The 25,370-nt window shown below is 42.0% G+C and overlaps 1 long non-coding RNA gene across 1 annotated transcript in view; it reads left to right on the forward strand.

Annotated features, from left to right (window-relative positions):
- The first annotated feature begins 3,242 nt into the window (after positions 1 to 3,242).
- Positions 3,243 to 25,370, forward strand: part of LOC135222627 (uncharacterized) — a 50,140-nt gene continuing 28,012 nt past the window's right edge. Inside the window, exons 1-2 of the long non-coding RNA XR_010316301.1 lie at positions 3,243 to 3,630; positions 25,014 to 25,147. This is a non-coding gene — a long non-coding RNA (uncharacterized LOC135222627). The remainder of the gene's footprint in view (positions 3,631 to 25,013; positions 25,148 to 25,370) is intronic.

Raw genomic sequence — 25,370 nt, forward strand, 5'->3', positions numbered from 1 at the left:
TGTCAATAAACTTTCCCATTCCATGTGCTAAATCTGCACACCACTTTTACCCATAGATGCTGGGGCACTTTCTTCACAACAATCGTCAACAATGACACCAACCACCTGCACATCCAAGGAAACTACAATTTTTTCAGTAGAAAGAAGAATAAGTGCACTAGATTATAATTTAAATAAATAGTTAAACAGCAGTATAAGGTCATGAATTGCATACATTTTTTACATTTTCATGATTATTAATTTGAAAATATTCATTGTTGAAAAAGTAACTAGATTCCTGACTCAAATATCAATAGTTTTGCTTGAACAGTACCTATGGTGTTGTTCGTGCTCTTCTATTGTTTATCAGTGTTGCCAATTGGTATGTGTTTACCATCCAAACTGGGTATAAGAATTACACAAAACCGGGGAAATAAGTGAAATTAGCGTATCTATTTGTAGTATATATACATAGAGCAATTGTATCATTATTGAATTACTATAACGACTAGAATTCATGGAAACAGTTTGTAAATGCACCGGCGTATGTGTGAAGCTCCACTAAATTGGCAACGATGACATTTTGCTGTCGTCTGCTCGTATCAACTTTAGAAATATCTGTAATATTTTGGGGTTAATTTGGTTGCAAAAAGGGATAATAGACATGATTAAAATAAACATTTTGAAGTAACAAAGTAAAGTTAAACTAAATAATGAGTAAGGTAAACAGTTAAGGGAATAAAGCTTTGCACCTCATAAACACTGTGGTCGTGTGCTGCCCGCAACTGTGTTTGTGGAGTGACCACTTAAGAACCAGGAACAGGAACGTAGTTCAAGTGCAGTTTGGAGTGAATTAAGACCAAAATGTGTATAATTAAAATCAAATAAGCACTGTGGAGTTTCAGTTGTGTTGGCAGTAAGGATAAAACCACCGATTACAAGGTAAAATTAATTTCAGTTCAACCATGACCCCAGGAATAAGAAGTTTCATACTTTCACTAATACAGGCAACAAAATGTTGTTTTATTGTGCTGATTACAACTGCAATCTTGAGTAAGATCAGTAAACATTACATATATACACTAATATTGTTCAATAGAGCACTGGGAAGGACATTGGATCAATGCCGGTTACGAATGGCACTTCAGTTGGTGGACGCCATATTGGATTTAAAAACTGCCTTGAAAACATATTTTACGAAGACTTCACAGGCTTATTTTAGTTCGTTATGGCGCTTTCATATACGTATCACATTATGTTGACAAACTTCAATCTTTTGAATGGTATGCTTAAAGTTGTAATTGTATTTTTGTTTTACCAATTAAATACTGAGTACGATGGATCCAATGTGTTTGTTTCCCCCTAAGTGTTTTGACATGCAACACCTAGGCAGTTTAAAATGGCCTAACGCTATACAAGTATAAAAAAAAAAAAAACTATAGGCTACTCTTCACATGAATATCACAGACTTGATATTCACAAAGTTCTGGTGTTTCAAGTGTTGCAAACATAACACGGCAAAACCTTCCCCCAAGTGTTTTACCCCACCCAAAACCCCGCATTCCCATTGGTCCCCCTTACCGTAGGATAGAGTTGAACGGCATAATTCTCCCAAGTGCTTTACCCCGCCCAAAACTCTGCATTCCCATTGGGTCCCCTTTACCGTAGGATAGAGTTCAAAGGTAAATTACAGTCGGCCGAATAAATATTACTTTAAATTTTTGTTCAAAAGGTAAAACTGCATAGAAAAACGGCAACTGCCATAGTCTAGCTCGCCGCGGAATAGTTATATAGATCTACCCAAATTTTTTGTGATACATCTCATACTTTTAAATAGGTAAATTGTCTTCTCTACATCTTAAGTAGTAGTCAGTGAGATCATTTTAAGAAGTATTTTGATATCAGAATTTTGTTGCTTTATAAATTGATTTTGACCAGTCAAAAACAGCTCATATTTTACACTACCACCAGCAGATAGAGACCACAAAAATTATGAATATTTTATTTAGGCATAATACCTTTCATTACAATATTGTTGGTGTGAACTTAGTTATAATTGATGAATTTTCTATTTTAGCAGACCTTATTAAAAAGTTATTATATATTGTACCCTCATGTCCTAGTATGATGCTGTGTACCACAAGAATATGGTTATCCTCTAACTCCGTTTTTCACCCGAAGCATGCTTAAAACAGCAGTGTAGTATCAGTTGTTATGTTTACAGCTGATATAGCAAGCAAAAGAACTAATCATTAGAAGGTGAAGTCAGATTCTAGAAAAGCTAATGTAAGTTATGGCACTGATCATTATTATCTCCAAGTTAGGTTATGTTGTTAGAAGATGGTGTTTCTTCCCTTTAGAGTAAATAACCAATTTTAAAGTAAAATTTCTCATAGGTATACAAACATAAGATTTTTATATTTTATTAACTCAGTTGCCCCATTTTGTTCCAGATACCAAAGGAAAAAGCTTGATGATGACAGGTGAAGGGGTTATTCTTTCTTTAACCACCAGCAAACTACTTTGTTAATAAAATTCAACAACATTCCAGCTTGAACCGAGGAATGTTCATATAAAAAGCTTAGGGTTGAATATCTAGTTAAAATGCAAATTAAGTTTTTTGTCTAATCTGATAACTTCTCCTGTGTAAAAATCTAAAAATTGAAATTTAAATTGGCCATATCATTTGAAGGGATGACAATCTAGTTGGGAATACCTCATTAGGCTAGTTCCACGTTGGCCGAGTGCATTTCGCGCTCGGCTACCAATCCGGTGGTCTGAAGTTCGATTCTCAGCTCGGCCAACGCGGAACCAGAGGAATTTATTTCTGGTGATAGAAATTCATTTCTTGATACAATGTGGTTTGGATCCCACAATAAGCTGTAGGTCCCGTTGCAAGGTGACCAATTGGTTCCTAGTCACATAAATTACCTAATCCTCGGGGCCAGCCCTAGGAGACCTGTTAATCAGCTCAGTGGTCTGGTAAAACTAAGATATACTTAACTTAGCGCATTAGGCTATTTTTGGAAAGGAGATCTTTTCTCCCAAACTGTACTTTTTTGCCCTAGACAATTATGGATGCATATCTTTTATTATTATTTTACATTTGTTATTCTTCAATATTTTTTCACTGTTGTTAATCAGTTTTATAAGAATAGAATTTATTTTCATCTGCTGTCAATATATTGTAATTCTATAACTTTTTGTGAAACCAGTGTAGACATATATAGTAGTAATTGAATAAACCCTTTTTACTCATCAGGGAGGCTCCGAGATCATCAAATACATCAATCTACCATACCAAGCATGGCAAGAATCCATTCTAGGACATATTTGTGGATTCTATTGGAGGTTTTAAAAGGTTGCTGTGATCCAGTCATCTGAATTCAGTTTAGCACATCTTTCTGGCTGTTACCTCATGGAGCTGTAGGTGAATACTAGTTCCCTCATCCATTTCAGTGGTGCCAGTAATGCTGGACATCTTGCTGAAATTGCAAACCTCCTTTCTGACTCTGACAGCATACCTTTTATCCATATGCTTGCCAGAACACACACAATGGGTCTATCAGCTCTTGAGATAGTGTAAAGCTGCCTTATTGCCACTAGTTCATGTACAAGAAGTTCTTCTTTCACAGCAAGATATTCAGTATGGTAAGTTTAATTTTATACATTCAACTTACCTGCCAGATATATACTTAGCTTTAGACTCCGTCGTCCGACAGAAATTCAAATTTCGCGGCACACGCTACAGGTAGGTCAGGTGATTCTACCATCCCGCCGCTGGGTGGCAGGAAGAGGAACCATTCCATTCACGTTTTCTATTAGAATTTTTCTGTCGGCCGTATTGTAAACAACATTTTGCGGTACCTCCTGACTTGATTTTCGTTTTTCATCGCCATCGATCTTCTGTGCTGTCTTTTGCAGGGAAGTACTGGGTCTTTGGTTCGGCATACGCTTTTAGTAACTTTTTAATAGCTTCGAGTTTTCGAAGGAAAAAATTTACGTGAAACTACCGAATTTGTCAGTAGACACTCACATATTTTGCAATAAAGGGAAACTTTAATATCTATTCACTAATACGTGTAAGAAGTGTTAAAAAGCTTGATTGAGGAATTTAAACACTCTAACTTCCTATTCAAGGAAGTCAGAAAGCATATTACTAAAAAACGCTTCCTTTAGAAGCGTTAATATGTCTCGTATTAACGAGCAATTAGAGTATTAACAATACTAGTAGTTGTTGCATCCTCATCACCTTCTTACCTCACAGAAACTACAAATTCATCATGTGAAAATTTGAAGAATAAATCTAGAGAGCTCATAATGCGAGCTCTTAAAAAAAGGTAAGAAGTGAATACTATAGTGTTTCCAGTGCAGTGGAGGGTGTGCGTTTCTGTTCGGCTCCATCTCGCTCCCGGCCAGGCCTAGTCCTCTTCCAAGCTCCCAAGCCCAGAGGAGAAGGAATGTCGAAAGCCTTACGGAGGTTACGGAGAATCTCCACCGATCAGGCGTTCCCCTCGGCAGGATCTGGAGCATCCCAGACTGCCAAGGAAGGCCATTGCAAAGGCATCCTTAAAAAATGTGCGTCTATTCATTCGATTCTTCATCTTACATCCGAAAACACATAGAATGGACATGTTTGGAGTTCGGACGATCTAGCGTGTTCTTGGAAAGTTAAGAGAACACTAAGTGCCATCTGGGCTAGAAGCGGGAGCCGCGTTCCAGCAGTCTAGCGCGAGCCACGTTCCAGCAGCCAGCAGCGAGCCGCGTTCCAACAGTCCAAGCGCAAGCCGCATTCCTCCCTCCAAGCGAGAACCAGAGTCTGATCTCCTGTTTCGCTTTCTTCTCCATGAAGCGCGGAGTTGTGTCTGAGCTTCCTGAGAATGTTCCGCCTTCTCCCAAGCAATAGCTCCTATAGATGAGTGGTTTTTCTTCAGCCCTAGAAGAAACCATCTTGGCGAGGAGCGCCAGGCAGGACAGAAGCCCTTTCCAAGCAGGAGGAACTTTCCGGGAGAGGAGATTAACAGAGACGAGCTTTCTAGGCGCAAGGCGCCTTCAAAGCGAAAACAAATGTCCAAGAGCGAAGAGCCTTCCTAGAATCAAGTAGACAAACAGAAGGATCTTTCCATGGATCGTTCCGAGCAAGATAGTCACCTTCCAAGAGTGAGGAGCCTATTAGGCGCTCGGAACTATCCAGATGCACGGAACCTTCCACAATAACGGAACGTTCCAAGCGCGAGTTTCCTTCCAGGCGCTCGGAACATTCCGAACGTTCCGAACTTTCCAGACAAGCGGAAGAATTTTCCAATCAGGAATCTTTTTCCAGACGCACGGAACCTTCCACAAGAATGAAACGTTCCAGGCGTGAGTTTCCTTCCAAGAGAACGGAACTTTCCAGACGCTCGGAAGCTTCCAGATACGAATCGCCTTCCAGGCGCTCGGAATTTTCCAAGCAGGAATCTTTTTCCAAACGCGCAGAACATTCCACACAAGCGGAATTTTGCAAGCGCTCGGAACCTTCTGCACAAGCGGAAACTTCCAGACGCACGGAACTTTCCAGGCGCGGATCGCCTTTCATACTCTCGGAACTTTCCAAGCGGGAATATTTTTCCGGATGCGCGGAACTTACCAGGTGCGCGGAACCTTCTGCACAAAGAGAAACTTTCCACCAAAGCGGAACGTTCCAGACATGCGGAATCTTTTAGGCTGGGGTCGCCTTCCAACAGTTCTTCCTCGTCGGAAACGATCTTCCTCTTCGGGACTTCAGAAATCGGAAAGATCTGTTTGTATCGTGCAAGAGAATAGAAAAGACTTCTAGTTCTCTTCCAAAGGAACAGAGAGTGTCTTTTTCCGCAGTCTTTTCACCAAATAGGGGCTCTTCTACTTCAGTACGTGAGTGACCTACAAAGGCGCAAGATGTCGCACAGATGGCCGTCGCTTTTGTCAGAATGATTCTTATACTGAGAGAAGCCCTTCTCCAATATTCAGAAGACTGCTGTAACAGGCAGTTCCTCTCAACGTGGATTCTCTCCATTCTTACTCATCGGCGTTAGGGAATGACTGCGGAAAGGGAACATCAATTTTTCCTTTCGTAAACCCTAGATCTGAACTGGAATCCTGTCCCTTCCGCGATTTCTTTGGAAATCATGAAGACTTAACGAGTGCCTGGATTAAATTCCCTATACTCTTTGTATCTTAATGGGTTAGTTCTCATTCACAAAGATCTCAATACTTAGCATAGCTCTCTTGGACAAGATTCGGAGGAGCTCTCATTCATTGCATTAGAGGCAGTCTTCCAAGTTAATAGCCGCGTTCGGTAGAATATGTCCTTTTAGTCTTCTGTCCAAGAGATTAGAAGCTTAAGATTCTCTTCGATCTTCGGTTCTCACTTGGGATCTTTGGATAATACTAGTTCGTTCTATTAACGAAAAGAACGAAGATAGTAAAATTTTCCATTCTCTCCTTGCCTCGGCAAGGAAAGAATGGAGTAGAGAATTTTCTGTATAGGAATACTGTATGGTCGAGTCATATGCGCATACCGTAATTACTCTATGGTTGCCAACTGAATTCCCTGTGTCCTTCCAGGGATTTCGTAGGTAAGGATTACACTTAAAGAGTTCTTATGACAACACCGACTCAGCTTCTGTATTTAAAGAAGGATGTTTCGCTTAAATATGCATTATTGGATACTTCCTTAAGCTCGAGAATAATTTTACCATATTCCTTCATTGAATGGAATAACTGGCAACTCAGGAAGAATGTACTGAGACAGCGAGAGAAGACTGCTGTCTCGTCTGTCTGTAAGCCAATACAGTACCATCTGGTTCTCGGTCTTGGTCTGTTGGTTATATCTCTCTCTCCTTTGGCATTGACTGACTGTACGTTTCTCTCCCTTACAATCACGGACTTAGCCTCGAATTGAGGGGATTTGTAGGCAAGCATGAATAACATTGTCTGAGTTTTTGCTAAGAAGCTTTCAATAGAAGGATCTCTTACAACCTTTCAATGCTGTTTACCGCAATGTAACAGAATTATAGATTATTCTACCGAGGTGGAGCACTATATTATATAATGCTTTCATGCCTACAAAAGCATAGCCTTATTAGAGAACGGAGCATGCTCAGTGAGGAGATGGATGATTCTAATGGGAACCGTTTTCTTCGTGGCAGAAGTTTGTTTCCCTGAATGGACTATATTACGACTATAGAGTTTTTTCCTACCAAGAAACGGAAATAACATATAAGATGGCGCCGGGTACCATGACAGAGGTACATATGTTCTGGCACATAGTCTAAAAGAATTGCAAGCATTTTAGTGGACTTGATACTCGATATAGCGAGTTGTTAAACCAAAGGGTTCAGTAGCCTCTCTGACAGCAGGCTAAGTAAAGTCACGATTTGTTCCCGATTTCGTTCCCCGTCTAATTGAAAGGGGGTTCGATCCCAGGGAAGGACGAAAGGATTTTTTTAAATCAATTAAGCCAATTCCACAGCTCTCATATATCTCAAGGAGAATCGGGAATCTCTTTTTCGCCACTGTTCGCATTAACAAGAGAACCTGTTTGGAACACAGACACGGAACGAACGATCCTTAAGAGGTTCGCTGCACAAGGTTGCACGTCCGTGAGAATCTTTTCGATATTAACTATTTACGTCTGTCTACCCTTAGTTGGAAAGAGAGTTGTGGCAAACTTGCGATACGTCTTCCTCATACATCTCTTCGCAATGTTGAAGACGAAGAAGCTTCCTCTAGAATGCTTCCTTATTCTCAAACCAAGAAAGGTAGCAATATACACCATCCCAGTTTCAAAGGGGAATAAACATTATATTAGTCTTTTGTCCCCTATATATATATAAATTCTTAACAGATATTTTAAGATAATTAATGGAGTCAGAGGAAGAGAGGATGATGCTTTCGCCCCATGTTAGCCTTCGAGAGGTTTGATTCACGGAGGTCACGTTCTTCTCACAGCATGTTTCGGAAGGCTTTTCCAAGAGTCTGGATATTTCTATCAGTATCTATTATAAATGGACCTTAACAATCTCCACTCTGAGTCTGTCTACGTGAAGACTGACCGAAGTGGACATGAATGAGAGGATTTTTCAAGGTAAATGACATGAGTCATAGCCAAGTGAAATAGAATTGCTGCAGATCGTGCTAGATGGAATGAGGAAACTGGCCTCTCCCAATACCTCTGTGAACCTCATAGCGGTTTTTTTCTTCCCTTTCAGAGGGAGGAATCACTCTGTATATATCTGCTATCAAAGAATGCAGTAAAAGGCTATACTCTGTCTCTACAGGGGAAAATAGAGATAGCAGAGGATTAAGATCTTCGGGAGGATCTTATACGATACCTCAATATGACAAGAGTAGGATATCATGTACTTCGAATGGGATCTTTCGGTGGCCCACAGATTCTTTTTTCCGACAAGATGGAACTCCTCATCAAACTTCTTTAAGAAATTTTATGAAGGAATTCTTTGTTTCTCTGGGCCCTAAACTACCAAGAAGACAATTGAATTTTTTGTGCATTGGAATCTCGCATCAGATTCAATGGAGACTCGGCAATGGGTTCTTGCCAGCATAGTATGTCTGGCAAAAGAACTAAAACCCTCTATTCCTGACTCAACGCTTTCAGATAGTTTTCTCATTGTCCAGACAGGGTACTTACATTTTCATCTACAGAAGAAGAGATGGTTTAAACGTTTGCCTACAGAGTCTTTGGGGTGCGATGAGGGCTCGAAATGCTTCCCAGAAGGTATTCAGAGGGATATAATAAAAGCTAAGAAATCAGGGGTCCGCCCAATTTCAGCTCGGAGTCTCCTTCGACTTCCAGGCTCCTTCCCTTCCTTCGGGCAAGGAGAGGGAAGATTCTGCAATGAGAAACTTCATCAACATGCAAGAAGAGATCTTGTTAGCAACGGAAGTACTCATGAAGGATCCTCCTCGGAGAAAGACTCTTCTCTCTCGTACTGTTAGATATCCTATCGTCTACTGGATGGAGCTGACTACAATCACCTCCCCTGCCTAGAGGCCAAAAGCTCAAAGTGGAAGAATTTCTTCCACCCTTCTCCAGTCTCCTGATAAACAATTGTGGTTGTTCAGGACTTTCGGACAAAGTAGCGCCAGCCAGGCGCAAAATGCCAAAACAGGCGAGAAAACGCCAGAGGCAGACAGTTCGAAGGAACACTGTCATTGTCTTGATGTGGAGAAGGAGAGGGCCTCCAACCTTGGCGCAATTGCGCCAGAGGCGAACAAATCAGACGGATAAGAGTGTCCGAGATGAACATCGCCAGGCAGCCTCAAGACTCTACCAAGCTTGAAGCTCCAGCAAGTGGGGAGGAGCCAGCCAGGCGCAAGGCACCAAATAAGTGCCAGCCCAGCACAGGGCGCCAGACGCTTCTGGCGCAATGCGCCAAAAGCTCCATAAGAACTAGCTTGGCGCAATGCGCCAGAAGCGCCAGCCTGAGCTAGAAGCGCCAGACAGGCACGAGGCGCCAGACAGGCTTCAGGCTTCATCCAGAGATCCATGTGAAAGAACAAAAACCCGTGGTCTTCTTTGAGACAAGTGTGATCTCTAAAGCACTTCATAAGTGACTTGATGATTCCTTCAAACAGCTGAGAATTTAAAGCGCATGAAGTGCTAGCTTTGCGAATTCTTGTTCTTTCCATAACAATATGTCATAAAGGACATATTAGCTGTCACATACGGGAGATGCAACTCTGTGTTGATTTCCCATTACACGAAGGATGTCAAGTTGACCTAAGAGAGATCCTTCTCTCTTGGTTTATACGTGTCTGCGGATACGTTGCTGGGAGAGGGAGCCGACACTGATCCTTAACTAGTGAGTTAATTTTATTTAACGTAGTGTTTGTTTTTTTTTTTTTTTTCTTGGGGTTGTTTGAAAGGAGTTTGGGGATAACTCTTTTCAAATTAAGCACTAACCCTCGTGTTAGGATCAGGTGATTGGGATCGGTGTTGTGCTCCTTAATTATGCCACTAGGCATAGGTGTATTGTCATATAAGTGGATAAGACCCCATTGACAAAGGCCATTAGGTTCTGTTGAGTAAGTGGATAAGACCCCATTGACAGACCTACAAGAACTCTTAGCCATAGGTCACATCCTCGCTGAGGCTCTTGAGACGGAGTAGACTCCTAAGCAATAGCTAGGTAGTCAACCCTCCGTCTAAACAGATAGGAACCAAGGTTTTATTTATTTATTACCTACAACGTATGTTGTTTACCTGTCTACTCAGTATTTAGCTGTCTCTTACACCCACCGACCGGGATGCCAATCAGCTAAGTATATATCTGGCAGGTAAGTTTGAATGTATAAAAATGATATTGTTATGATACATAAAGTTTTATACATACTTACCTGCAGATATATACGATTAATGGCCCACCAGCCTCCCCGCAGGAGACAGGTGGTAGAGAAAAAATTCTGATAGAAAACGGGAATGGTTCCTATTCCTGCCACCCAGCGGCGGGACGGTAGATCACCTGACCTACCTGTAGCGTGTGCCGCGAAATTTGAATTTCTGTCGGGACGATGGAGTCTAAAGCTAAGTATATACTGCAGGTAAGTATGTATAAAACTTTATTGTATCATAACAATATCGTTTTTTGGGGTACAGTATTGTACAAGAATGTTTGCTAGAGAGAGAAAGTTTGAATGTTCTTAAATCATTGCTTTTGACAGCCTTACCAATTCGAACTTCACCCACTGCTACTTTGTATACAGTATAGTATGCAGGAGGGTATTTTAAAGGTTATGTTGGACTGTATTTAGCTATACAGTTCCTAATTCTTTTCATTTTATGTGTTTTATAATTTAAAGAATATTTGTTCTTCAGTGAGTGTGTGAATTGTTATTATTAGGTATTTGAAGCAGTCCACTGATTTGCAATATTGAACTCTCATAAAATTGGCACAAGGCTTATGACTATAATAATAAATTTCAAATTTTGTATGTTAACTTTCAGTTCATTAAAAATGTAATCACTGAATAAATTGAGAAGGCATAGCCTTCCCACAAAATTTCTTTAATTTTATATTACTAGAAGTCAACATTTACTGTTTGTTGAAGTTAGGACATTCAAATGAGATGTTAAGCTGTTAGTACACTGTATGTATTGACTTTTATTCTTTGAACCAAAGAATTGGGTCCAATTGACTGTTCATGAAGTATCCACAGATCACATAACGGTGACCAGTTCAAATTACAGTACTCGACAAGATATTAGGCCACTTAGCGTCAAGTGCGCTAAATATCTTGTCGAATTTTGAAGGATCAGAAAAGTTGGGTAGAAATTTTGTCAGTGCATTAGGCTGGTTACAGCATGTAGAGAAAGGGGTGGAGCTTAGACACTGACAAAGAGATAGCGCTCAGTCACATGTTTGGAGGTTTAATAAGAGCCTATATATATCTTTTGGTCAGCGCTCCTTCCATAATTTTTGCCTACTTCGTATCACTTTATTGCCCCCTGTGCCCTCAGTATGGGCCAAGACAGTGATTTGAGTCGGCAGATAATAGCAAAGATATGTCCTTGAGACAATCTGGACTTAAAACAAAGCAGATATTGCATCGGCTGGAGTGATGATGCATTCTGTTCGACACTGGGTTGCCAGATTTAATGAAGGTGGCAACCATGAGACTCCGTCTCAGAAAAAGCAGCCTGGTGTTCCTAAGAAGACCAAGGCGCTTTTTCTGAGACAGAATCTCATGGTTGCCACCTATGTTAAATCTGGCAACCCAGCTTCAAACTGAATACCTCCTCACACCCAGCTGATGCGATATCTGCTTTGTTTTAAGGCCAGATTGCTTCAATGCACATATCTCTGCTATTATCTCTTGACTCAAATCACTGTCTTGGCCCATATTAAGGTCACGAGGGCAATAAAGTGATATGTAGTAGGCAAAAATTGCAGTGGGAGAGTTGACCAAAAAATATATACAGCAGCTTATTAAACCACCAAACAAGTGACTGAGCGCTCTCTCCTTGTCAGTGTCTAAGTTCCACTACCTTTCTCTACATGTAAACAGCCTAATGGGCTAACAAAATTTCTTAGGCCACTTGATGCTAAGCGGCCTAATATTTTGTTGAGTACTGTATATGTATTGTTTTTGATTGGTCAAAGCAGGAAAAAGTAATACAATTGAACATCATTTTGGATGGATTAAATGGGAATAGTTAATAAGTATAGAAAACAGAAAACATTTCAGAATGAGGTGGAAGGTAAGCTAGAGAACTTATGCAGGTAGCACACTTACAATGCACTACAGCAGTATCTTGAATGACTTTAACTTTACACTTTTTCTTTTGTGCGTGTGGGGGTTGGGGGGGAGGCTGGAATTTCTCTCAGTATGTCAAGTTCCTGCAAAAATACATGCAATACATTGAAGTTTCTGCAAGTGCTTTGTTGCCTTCCTCAGGTACAGTCTGACTCAGACTGTTTTCTTGCTTCTATTTTTGTCTTTATATTGTGCTGTTAGGTCTTTTGAACCCCCATAAAATTCTAAGAATTTTACTTAGAGGTTTGTTAAAACTTTTATTATAGTAAATGGCACTGTCAAAGGTATCTGATCTGAAATTAGTAAAGAGTGCAAAGGAGCTGTTTGTTGAATGTCAAAACCCTGTCAAGTTGTGTAATCAAAACCCCTGAGTCAGAAAACTCAGCTTTCATAGTTTTATCATTTAAGCCATATACTTGTGGTATCACAGATTTTCACATTATTTTTTCAGGAAAAGTGTATGAGCCCTTTTTTTTTTCCTGGAAAGTTCTAGGAAAAAGAATGGCCATTCCTCTCTGCACCAACATAACATACATACATCTTTTGACAACTTTGTAAAGAAGTGAAAATTAATAATTGTTAAAGAAAATGATTGAAGAAACATTGCAAGGAATACTTAGTCCAACTTTTAAGTCACAAATCTTGGTGAGTTTACCATTGTTGAAACCACTTTGGTGATCAGAAGGAAATGGGTTTTGATTCATGGTGCTTGAAAATGTTAAAATTGAGTTATGTGTATTGATATATGTCACAGCATTATGTTATTACAAAAAAGAACCAGAGTGGTCACCTCTGAATATAACATGCTGGACCAATTCTAGTTTCATGAGACAAAAAGTTATTACTTGCATCATTAATCTTTGAAATGTTTGTTTCAGTTGTGGTGCAGAATTTGTTTTACTCCAAGAAATATTGGTTATCATGTCAAAACTCAGTCTTTGCTTATTCTCAAAGGAGGACTTGGTCATCATGAATGTTTGAGTCCTACATGGTCTTTAAACATTACCAGTAAAGCAAGCTTTGGCTCTCACCATGTGGAATTACCAATGACATTTTTCTTGCTCATGCCTTGAGACGTTGCACACTGTCCCATAGACAATTTTTATGATAGGTTCTATGATGGCATCTGTTCAGGTTAGGTTCTATGATGGCATCTGTTCAGGTAGTCCTTTGATTTATTAGCACTTGATTTGTTAGCACCTCTTTTGTCGTTTTATTTTTCATTCTTCTCTTCCTGTCCTGTCTGTCAAGACTGACTAGTATCTCACCATCTTCATGACTTGAACAGTACAATTGCACCAGTGGGTAGTCTCTCACTAGGTGGATCTCTCAGCCAGATACATCTCAGGCAAGAGGAATGTGGTAGCAAAAAAGCAGAGTAGTCAGTGTCAGGTTATGGGAACGGAGTAGTCACTGCATCAGGAAGTGGCAGAAAAGCTTTTTCATCTATGGGGAAGGCCATCAGTAAAACTTTTTGCAACCAGACGACAAAAAACTAGAGGTATTTTGTTCAGTCGTTCAAGATCCCTGGGCCATGGCAGAGGACGCTTTTCAACGTCCATGGGGCAGTCTAGATGTGTACGCCTTTCCCCGCTTTTGCCTCATCCACCAAGTTATCAAGAGTGATGATTTCTCAGAACCTCAGATGACCCTTATATCTCCATTGTGGCCACACAGAATGGTTCCCTGATCTACTAGCCTTGCTGACAGAAGCACTGATAGATTCCTTACTATGCCAACCTCACTTTAAGTTTTCACCAGTCGTTAGGGTCCCTATCTCTTCACAGTTGAAGATTATCCAGTATCTTCTGTGAGCGAGAGGCTTTTCTCGTAGATCAGTGTCAGAAATGTCTAGTTATCTCAGGAGGTTTTCTACAGCTATGTAGTAACAGGGAAAGTGGGCTGTCTTCTGTGATTGGTGTCGTCAACGACGGGGTTTCTCTCCAGTTGGAGCTACTATTCAACAAGTACGGTGGACCTCCTTATTCATGGGGGATGCACACCAGACCCCCACGAATAGTTAAAATCCATGAATACTTAGAACTCCCTCAAAAAAACGCTTGTATCTGCCTATCATGAAAGTTCAAATAGCAAATGTATGCCTTAATTATCATCCTACATCAAATAGTATACCATAAATTATCATCCTATTACATTCTTTATTAATCTTTCAAATGATGTTACTGTATTGATATAATTTCAAAGTCATCATAAACATTATTACCCTCAAAATATACGTAAGTGCTTCTAACCCTTCCATACCCTTAAAATATACGTACATACTTCTAACCCTTCCAGTCAAAACGGAGAGAGAGAGAGTGTTACCACTATGACATATCTTGTGCCAAGCAAGAGAGAGAAAGAGAGAGCTCCATTCCATTGCTTCTTTTTTTTCTTTATTGTTCCTACACAATACAAACTACATATGGAAGTAAGTCCCTTCCTCTCTCTTACAAGGGGAGAGAGGAAATGGCAACAATCAAGGATGGTAGCTAACATAAGCTTTGTTGTCTTGGACAATTACAGGTTCTTTATATTCCTACAAGGCACATTGTAACAGGAGTTCATATTGTCTTTTAACCCAGATGTCTGGCTGCTGAGTAACCTTTTACTTAACAGATCAGAGGCATATGGCTCCATTCTATATACTACTTTGGCCAGGAAGTGAACCTGGGACCACTGAACCTCCATTCAGTTCTTAGGCTTTCTCTATCCTTCCTCCAAGAGTAAGTCTCCCTTCTGTTAAGAAAAGGTTTGTTTAGTATATGAACACATGACAAATTTTAAGTCAATTTGTATATCATAACTTCCAAACCTGCGGTCTTAACGTATATGGCCCACCTCAAGCCACCCGTCATTTAATTACCTCGGCTACAGGAAACTAGTACATAAAGTGCTCTAGCCAGGATGGGATAAGGCAGGCCAGCTGTGCCCTCCTCCTTTCCTCCATCTTGGCTAACTCCTGTTGTTACCAAATCCTTGTGCTTTTTTTTAACTGGACTCAGCAGGTGCTAGAGAATTTTCCCTTACGCAAATTATGACTTTTCTCAGCAAATTATGACTTTTCTCAGCCTTGTGCACAGCAACTAAGCTAAAGTAAAATTTTGGTGGTAGTTACTTTTTTAACACACCAAGAACTCGATAAAACATATTGTGGGTAATGAAAAGTATTTCTTAAAAAACAGTTTGTTCATGCAACTTACCTGACAGATATATTTATAGCTGTATTCTCCGAAGTCCGACAGAATTTCAAAACTCGCGGCACACACAGTGGGTGGCCAGGTGGTAGTACCCATTCCCGCCGCTGGGAGGCGGATATCAGGAACCATTCCCATTTTCTATTCATATTTTTTCTGTCGCCGGTCGGTAAACAACTGTTTACAGACCTCCGCCTAGGATTTTTTGGATTGACTCGTTCTAAGTATCTGGATTGACTTTTGGTTATTGATTCTGGATTGTTGGATTGGCATACGCGATAGTGGACTGTTTTTTTATTTTGGATTGGCTTTTCTGTGAACGTGATGTCTGGATCAAGTTCAGTGAGTTTCAGAGTGTGTGTGAAGAGTGATTGCAAGGTGAGGCTACCTAAATCATCGGTAGATCCCCACACACAGTATGTATGGGGTGTAGGGGGCATGCATGTTTATTGGATGATCGGTGCAATGAATGCGAAGGTTTGACCGATGATGGATGGAAAGTGTATGATTCTTATCGGCGTAAATTGGAACGCGATAGGATCAGGAGGGCTTCCTCCAAGAGCGGTTCTTCGAAAGGTAAGGGAAGTAACATTTCACCTGTATTAACACCAGTAGAATTTGTTTCACCTAATCCTGTGTTGTGCCTGTGGGCCCTGATTCTGTGTCTGGAGAAGGTAATGCCCTTTCTCTGATTCTAGAGTCGTTACGCACTCTAGAATCTAAAGTGTTGGCCTTGGAAACCGGCTCAATTAAAAGGTTGTTGTGATCGTGCCCCTAGTGTTTGTGGAGGGGGCGTCAGATCGGCCCATAATGCCTCTAGGCCTAGACCTCTATCGGACTCCCAGGACTCCAGGGAGTGGATATGTCGAAAGCCGCAAGAGGGTTACGGGGGCTCCCCACCGATCTGGCGTCCCCTTCGGCAGGACCTGTGTTAGTCCCAGGCATGCCAAGGAGCGTGCTCAGGCTCGCATCCTTAAGGACTGTTTTTTCGTCCTCTGAGGCGCCCTCACCGCGCAAGGGGTGGAGCGCTCGGAGACTCGCGTCCTTTGAAAAGGACTTTTCCGAGTGAGGACGCTTCATGTCCTCTCTCACCGTTATCGTTGCGGTCTTCACCTGCGTCGTATGAGGCGTTTCCTCCGCAGAAGAGAGGTAGGACGTCATCTGAGGAGACGCTGAGAAGCACTTCTTTCGCGCTTCGGAGAGGCAGGTAGCTGTACCTATGAGAAGGAAGGAGGCGTCCCTCGCCCCCTCGTCTTCTCGCAGGTTCAGCTCTTCACTTCCTCTAGTTTCTTCACCAACTAAGAATATTCTTGTGTCTCTTCAAGACCAATTGTCAGCTTTAATGGCTCAGAAGACTCGCCCAGCAGCAGTCGAGCCTAAGCGTAGGAAGGACGTCAGGCTGCCTGTCAAGAGGACGAAGCAGTCCCCTTCTCCTTCTCCTCGTTCGTCTCTGTCTCCGCTTGCTTCTCCGTCGGAGCTTCCTCGATCTCGTTCTACTTGTAGGAAGTCCTCATGGACAGGACGCTTTTCTTCCCTCTCGACGTCCTGCTCGGGCCGCGGTCAGGACGCCTTTGAGGACGCTCGGCAGGACGCCTTGGAGGACGCTTTTGAGGACGCTTGGCAGGATGCTTTTGAGGACGCTCGTCGGGACGTTTTGATAGACGCTTTGGCCTTACGAGAAGGCTTTCGAGACGCCCAGAAGGACGCTTGGAAAGCGAAAGCTGGACGCTTTAGCGGGAAGCGTAAGGACGCTTCTCTAGAGTGAGTTAGAGTAGCCTCTCTTGACGCTCAGCGCTGTCAAGACGCTCTTCGTTCTTCAAGCGCTAAGGATCGACAGAAGGTCGGTAGCTTTGAAGAAGCTGCTACACCCAAACCTCGAAGGTCCTTTGTTGAAGGCTAGACCCGTTGGGCGCACGCCCTCTCCAGAGGAGCAGTCTCCTTTGCCTCCTAGACTACTAAGCTCTCCTAGAGAGCTTAGTAGTCCGGCGGACTCAGTTGAGGAGGAGCAGCCTTCGGTTTCGTTCTGTTTCGGACTATAAAGTGCTGGTACGACTGCTACGCTCGTCTTTTGGAGACAAGTTCCAGCCTGCAGCTCCCAGGTCTCCACCCTCTCAGTTTTCGTCATCAAAGTCTTGCAAGGTCCCGGAGTTCGTGGAAATGAAAACTTCGTTGTCCACCAAGAGGGCTTTTAAGAAGTTGAATTGCAAGATTGGATGGAACGTCGGAAGGATCAGGGCAAGTCGACTTTTGCCCTTCCTCCTTCAAGACTCATCGGGAAAGGTGGCATCTGGTATGAGACCAAAGAGAAGTAGGAGTTAAGATCCCTTCGTCATCCCAAGGGTGGGGACTTGCTAGTCTGGGTCGATGCTCAGAGGAGGTCCCTTTTGTCGACTGCTAAGATTTCATGGACGCCTACGGAGATTGACCATCACATGAAAGGACTGTTAAGGACTCTCGAAGTCTTCAACTTCCTAGACTGGTGCTTGGGAGTCCTAGATCTTCAATCTAGGAGTCCTGACTCGTTAAGTCTGGGGGAGCTGTCCAGTGTGTTATCCTGCATGGACAAGGCCGTCAGGGATGGTTCGGAAGAGTTAGTGTCTCACTTCGGCACTGCTTTTCTTAAGAAGAGAGCGCTGTTCTGCAACTTTACGGCTAGATCAGTTTCTACAACCCAGAAAGCGGAGCTTCTCTTTGCGCCTCTTTCGAACCATCTCTTCCCCCAGACTATGGTGAAGGACCTGGCAGTTAGCTTACAGGAGAAGGCTACCCAGGACCTCTTGGCCCAGTCTTCAAGACGTCCCGCAGTCCCTACTACGTCTTCTTTTGGACGACCACCTAGGAAGGTTAAACCTTTCGTGGGGCTCCTCCTCGAGATGCTCCTCGAGGGAGAGGGCTTTCAAGAGGAAGAGCTTCTTTCAAGCCAAAATCTTCTAAGTGAAAATCAAGTCCTTCAGACGCCTGTCGGAGCCAGGCTGAAGTTCTTTGCGGGGGCGTGGAGAGAGAGAGATACAGATGCTTGGTCCCTCAAGATAGTGGAACAGGGGTACAAGATCCCCTTTTTGGACCCTCCTCCTCTATCCACAACTCCCAGAGATCTTTCCCCGTCATATCAAGGGGAGAAACGTCAGATTCTTTTCGATCTTTTAGATCAAATGATCGAGAAAAGAGCGGTGGAACAGGTCTTAGACCTGGGGTCACCAGGATATTACAACAGGCTTTTCCTGGTACCAAAGCAGTCGTCTGGGTGGCGTCCAGTCTTGGACGTGAGCAGGCTGAATCTTTTCATAGAAAAGAAAAAATTCAAGATGGAAACGCCTCAGTCTGTTCTAGGAGCCTTGAGACCGGGCGACTGGATGGTGTCCTTGGACCTACAGGACGCATACTTTCACGTTCCAATCCACCCTCTTTCAAGAAAGTTTCTGAGGTTTGTGTTAAAAGACAAAGTTTGGCAATTCCGAGCCCTTTGTTTCGGCTTAAGCACGGCTCCGATGGTATTTACCATGCTCATGAAGAACGTAGCGAGATGGTTACATTCTGCAGGGATAAGAGTATCCCTGTATCTCGACGATTGGCTAGTCAGAGCATCGTCAGAAGAGAGGTGTCTGAAGGACCTTCAGTTCACGTTAGCCTTGGCGAGGTCCCTGGGACTTCTGGTCAACCTCGAAAAGTCGCATCTGACCCCAACACAGTCCATCGTGTATCTGGGGATTCAGATGGATTCAGTGGCTTTTCGGGCGTTTCCGTCCCAGGAACGACAGCTGCAAGGCTTAGAGAGAGTTTCGGCCTTCCTGGGGAAGGAAAATTTGCTCGGCGAGGAGTGGATGAGTCTGCTGGGGACCATTTCCTCGCTGGAGAAGTTTGTTTCCCTGGGGAGACTACACCTCAGGCCTCTCCAGTTTTTCCTGGCAGAAGAATGGAGAGTCAAAGAGGATCTGGATGCGACCTTTATGATCACCGAATCGGTGAAAAACCATCTAAGATGGTGGTTAGATCCTCGGAAGTTTCGAGAGGGTTTGTCCCTAAAGCTTCTGAGCCCCGACCTAGTGTTGTTTTCCGACGCCATCCGTGTCGGGAGGGTGGGGAGCAACACTGGGAGGGGAAGAAGTGTCAGGCTCCTGGAGGGGGAACAGGTGTCCTGGCACATCAATGTGAAGGAACTAGCGGCGGTTTTCCATGGCGCTACAGTTCTTCCAGCAAAAGGTTGCAGAAAAAGTTGTCCAAGTCAACTCGGACAACACCACGGCCCTTGCGTACCTAAAGAATCAGGGAGGTACACACTCCCGTCCTCTATTTTACTTAGCGAGGGAGATTCTGCTGTGGGCAGATGCAAGGCGAATCAGGATCCTGACGAGATTTATCGCAGGAGTCCAGAACGTCAGAGCAGACCTTCTCAGCCGACAGGATCAGATCCTGCCGACGGAATGGACTCTGCACCAAGACGTCTGTCGGGAACTATGGAAACTGTGGGGACGTCCTTTAGTCGACCTATTTGCGACGTCGAGGACGAAGAGGTTGCCTCTTTATTGCTCCCCTGTGTTGGATCCGGGAGCAGTCGCTATAGACGCTCTGCTCTGGAACTGGACGAACCTGGACCTGTATGCCTTCCCGCCATTCAAGATCATGGGGAAGTCATAAGGAAGTTTGCGGCATCGGAGGGGTTCACGGAGGTAATGTCCTTCCTCGTAGACTTTCCGAGGACGTTGCCCTGGAGGAAAGATCTACTCAGACAGCCCCACTTCGCAAGATATCACCGAAACCTCTCCGCTCTGGGTCTGACTGCGTTCAGACTATCGAAAAGTTGGCCAGAGCGAGAGGTTTTTCTAAAGCAGCTGCGAAAGCGATCGCCAACGCAAGGAGGGCTTCATCGAGAGCTGTTTACCAGTCGAAGTGGGCTTCCTTCAGGGCATGGTGTAGAAAGGAGGGAATTTCCTCTTCCACTACCTCTGTGAGCCAAATAGCCGATTTCCTGCTATTCCTAAGGAATGTGCAGAAGCTGGCAGTCCCAAACCATCAAGGGTATATAAAAGTATGCTGTCAGCAGTCTTCCGACACAGAGGCGTAGACCTTACTGACAACAGAGATCTTCACGATCTCTTGAGATCGTTTGAGACAACCAAGATACCTCAGGCGAGGCCTCCTTCTTGGAACTTAGATTTAGTTCTAAGACTTTTGATGTCGAGTCCTTTCGAGCCTCTCCATGCAGCGTCTCTTAGGAACTTGACGAAGAAGGCTCTTTTCCTAACTGCTCTGGCGACGGCGAAGAGAGTTAGCGAAATTCAAGCCATTAGTAAACAGGTGGGCTTCAAAGGTGACAATGCTGTCTGCTCTTTGAGTCCCACTTTCTTAGCGAAAAATGAAAACCCGTTCTAACCCGTAGCCAGGAGCTTCGAAATTAAGGGTATGACAAGCCTTGTGGGCCAAGAACCTGAGAGAGCCCTGTGCCCTGTCAGGGCTCTAAAGTTTTATGTTCGCAAGACAAAGGAGGTACGAGGTCCCTCAGATAATCTGTGGTGTTCGGTAAAAAGACCCGATCTACCATTATCCAAGAATGCTTTGGCTTTCTTTCTGAGAGACGTGATAAAAGAGGCTCATTCGTCTTACCAGAAGACCGATTTGAGCCTCTTGCGAGTGAAGCTCACGAGGTCAGAGCTGTCGCAACCTCGCTTGCCTTTCAAAGGAACATGTCCGATCAAGGACATCCTTGACGCCACCTTTTGGAGGAGCAATTCAGTATTCGCCTCACACTACTTAAGAGATGTGAGAACGATATACGAGGACTGTTGTTCTCTTGGGCCATACGTTTCTGCAGACACAGTCTTGGGGGCTGAAGGTAGCTCTCTCCCTATCCCTTAGTTAGGTTTAGGTTAGTTTTTAGTTGTTGTGTTTTTGGTTGTGGTGAGTCTTGTGTGAAGATCTCCCATCTCTTAGTTTAGTGTTCAGGGGGTCTTGGATAGTTGGTCAGGTGGTGGTCAGTTGCTTCGTTGCCCTCATATGTATGGCTCGATGGTCTTGTCACGTTGAGGTCACGTCCCCGTTGACAGAGCATCCAGAGCGCACCAGCACTACAGGTCTCCACCTGGCTGGCAACTCTGATTAAGCACAAGCAGGCTTAAGTGACAGTAATCACAGAGTCTACTTTGCTAACAGGTGAGGAACCAAGGTGTACATCATCTACTTAATTTAAGTTTCCTACAAATCCTATTCTGTCTCTTCCCACCATCCGAAGGTGGGATTCAGCTATATATATATCTGTCAGGTAAGTTGCATGAACAAAATGTTATTGTTATAATACAATTAAGTTTGTTCATACTTACCTGGCAGATATATATAATTAAGTGCCCACCCACCTCCCCTCAGGAGACAGTGGCACTGAGAAAATATGAATAGAAAATGGGAATGGTTCCTGATATCCGCCTCCCAGCGGCGGGAATGGGTACTACCACCTGGCCGCAACATGCGTGTGCCGCGAGTTTTGAAATTCTGTCGGACTTCGGAGAATACAGCTATATATATATCTGCCAGGTAAGTATGAACAAACTTAATTGTATTATAACAATAACATGTTTTGACATAGGAAAAACCTGTTTTTGGTAGCTGCTGTGAGTCCTCTTAAAAGTTACTGTCATGGTCCTAGAGGGGCTCCATAAGATAGACTAACCATTTTCAAAGAATTTTCTTCTTGTTGGTCCTGGCCAGTACATATAGTGCACATTGACACTGATAGAGTATAGGACTCAAGACTGAGATATATACATAATGTGTGATGGGTACTAAAAAGTAAGGAGTCATACAGTTCTTTTGATTAAAGTCTTTTCCACCTCTGTTGACTGGTCTGTTATTGTTGCCAGGAAACTTAGGGCCTCCTATGAACAATTTTTTTTAGTATACAATATTACCAAAATTATTAAAGTTTTCAGATTTTTTCAAAATTTATCAGTTAAGGGAAGATGGTATTTTTTATGTAACTTCCCTGTCTGCGGTGTTATAGTTCTTCCATTTATCCTCATCTAGTCATGTTATGGGAGTAATATGGTGTCATAGCCCAGGAGTAAACTAACATGATTATTAAATTAAAAAATCAGACTGTTATAAAAGTGAATAGAATGTATTGTGGCTTTCAGTCTAAGAGAAATCAGTGTTAAATGTCACATTTAACACTGCCACATTTAATAACTGCCAACTGCAGTTTTTAAGGTGCTTTTACCTGATGCTCATTGGAAGTGAGGCTAGAATGGAGAATTACTTTTTTTAAAACCACTCAACTAAACAGTAAATAAGCAAGTAAAGAAATAACCATTCAACTTGGTAATCTCTGCATAACTAATGCTTAAACTGCTTAGTTGGCATCCTCTGCTTTTTTATGTTTTATTTTGTTTATCAAATTAGTAGACTGTAATCTTGCCCATGGAAAAATAACATTATGAGCACTAATACAGTAATTCTGTAAATGAAAATGATGTTGAGGGAAAGGAAAGATTGGATGTTCCATTGCCCAAATTTTAACAGAAAAAGCCAGAAACCAAAACATTTTTTGGATTGCACTCATATAATCATTGTAACCAAGGTTTTCAGGGCTAGAGAAGAGGTTGCTAGTCCCAAGCTGAGGTGCAAAAATGCAAGAAACACCACCTCTTTATTATCTATTCTCTAGACCTTCCTCAATCAAACATCATTCAGCTCTTACTTTGCTCAGGCCTCTTGTCTCCAAGATGCAGTTGTGGCAATTCCTCTCTCAAGCCTTTTCAAATTCCTACTCTCTCACATTGGTTGCTGAGGGGACTTTGGTTATTTACATTAGCATGCATATGTACTCAGATTTTGAATATCCTCTCTTGGAAGCTTTTGGTTCAAAATTCTCTAAAATTCTATTTTTGTTTTCTTTAGTGGTTTGAATGATTTTACAAACTTCTCTTATTTACAAATTTTGCATAATTAGCTTCCTGCCAAATTTATGCTACAGTCCTGTGGGTTCTTGTAACCTAAATGTTAGGTTTCTGTGCTGTGTCTTGTCGACACATGCATACAGTATTGTTGCACTGAGACTAAGTAAAATTAAATGTTTGAAAATTTTTTAAATAGATCGTGCATCCTCGACTTACAGTGATTCAATCTTACGACACTTTTTCATTGGCATTAACGGTACTTGATGCAGTGTCAGGTTATATTGCTGTAAGCTCTGTTGAGCATCAAGTTAACAGTGCTATAACTTGATGCAACATCAAGTTATGGCACAGTGAGCATTGTTAAAATGCTGTTAACTTACAGCGGACATTTGGCATAAATCAACTTACAGTGTGGCGCTGGAATAGATCCCCTCCTTAAGTTGAGGACGCACTCCATTAGATTTCAATGCATTGACTGAAGACACAGTACTTAATGGCCATAAGCTTTGAAAACTCCATCCTAAAGTTAACATTTTACTAATGGTATACATATTAAGAGAATCTCTCTTGTCAAGTGTTGTCTATTCCTTAAAGCCAATCAGTTTTCCAAGCTCCCCTCAATGCCCTTAAATCGATTTATAGTACTATTGGATTTAAAACTCAGTTTCTTGAAAGATGAATTCAACGTTCTTTCGGTTACACTGTTGTCTATTAGAATCACAGTACTCACAGAAGTTTTTCCTATCACTGTTTCCAACTAACATAAAAACTAGGGACCTACACTTTTCTGTCTCTCAGATTTAAAAAAAATGGTAATAATTATACATTTTGTCCATGGGAACAATTTACATTACAGGAAAGCTTATCAAGTACAGGCAGTCCCCGGGTTACGACGGGGGTTCCGTTCTTGAGACGCGTCGTAAGCCGAAAATCGTTGTAAGCTGGAACATTGTCAAAAATCCTAAGAAAACCTTACTTTTAATGCTTTAGGTGCATTCAAAACTATGCAAACTGCATTCTTATTGCATTTTTCATAAAAAAAAAACCTTTAAACATTGATTATTTGCATTTTGGTGTCATATTTCCTCTGCCAGATTAGCATTTGTAGGCGTCGTAACTCTGGAACATGCATCATAACCCTGGAACATGCGTTGTAACCCTGGAAATAATTTCTGAAGAATATAATTGAAAAGCATCGTAACCTCGGAACGTCGTAAGCCAAGACTGTTGTAACCCAGGGACTGCCTGTACTATATTTCAAGTTTGCATTAGGTTTTCATAGTGTAAAACTTAATGTTTTTGCAGTATGTACTTGTTCATTGTAGGAGAAAGAATTACGTATATGCATGATGGAATTAGTAGTACATATTTGAATTCCTTTGACCATTTAGTAGTATGTAAATTTCACATTTAATTAAACAGAACTTATGGGAGTATTACAGTATTATTTCAGTTTTTTATGATCAGCAAATTTACAGTGGAAAATTTCACTAAATTTTGTTGCATGGCTCCCATCTATTAAGCATCAGCATTTGAGAACTTGCTAATTTTATTTCATTCATCATGGTTATTTTTTTTTATTTCAGATTTTATGCCATCTCTTGTTGTGTTTCAGGTACTTGTTACTTGTAATTCTAATTGAATAATTTTTTCCCAACAGCTTTGGAAAGGTTGAAATTACTTTGCCTGCTGGCACCTTCCGGGTTGCAAATTGCAGTTGCAGTGTGGCCACCCACCTGAAGGAGGAAAAGAAAGGAAGAAAAGGACCCAGGGGGATGAGGTATGGGATCCCAGGTACGTACTTGCTTTTCATTCTCTCTCTCTCTTCCTCTCCCTCTCTCTGCATATTTATATAAAATATTTCTTGCTATCATGAAGGAATATGAGATGGTGTACTGTCTCCTTAGTATATAAGTAAAATTGTGATTAAATGGTTAAATGTTGTGATTATTTTGAAAATAATCATAATAACTGTAATACTTAATGAAATTTCATTTTAATGATATTAACTTGGCAT

Source organism: Macrobrachium nipponense, chromosome 8 (assembly GCF_015104395.2).
Source record: "Macrobrachium nipponense isolate FS-2020 chromosome 8, ASM1510439v2, whole genome shotgun sequence".
Taxonomy (NCBI): Eukaryota; Metazoa; Arthropoda; class Malacostraca; order Decapoda; family Palaemonidae; genus Macrobrachium; species Macrobrachium nipponense.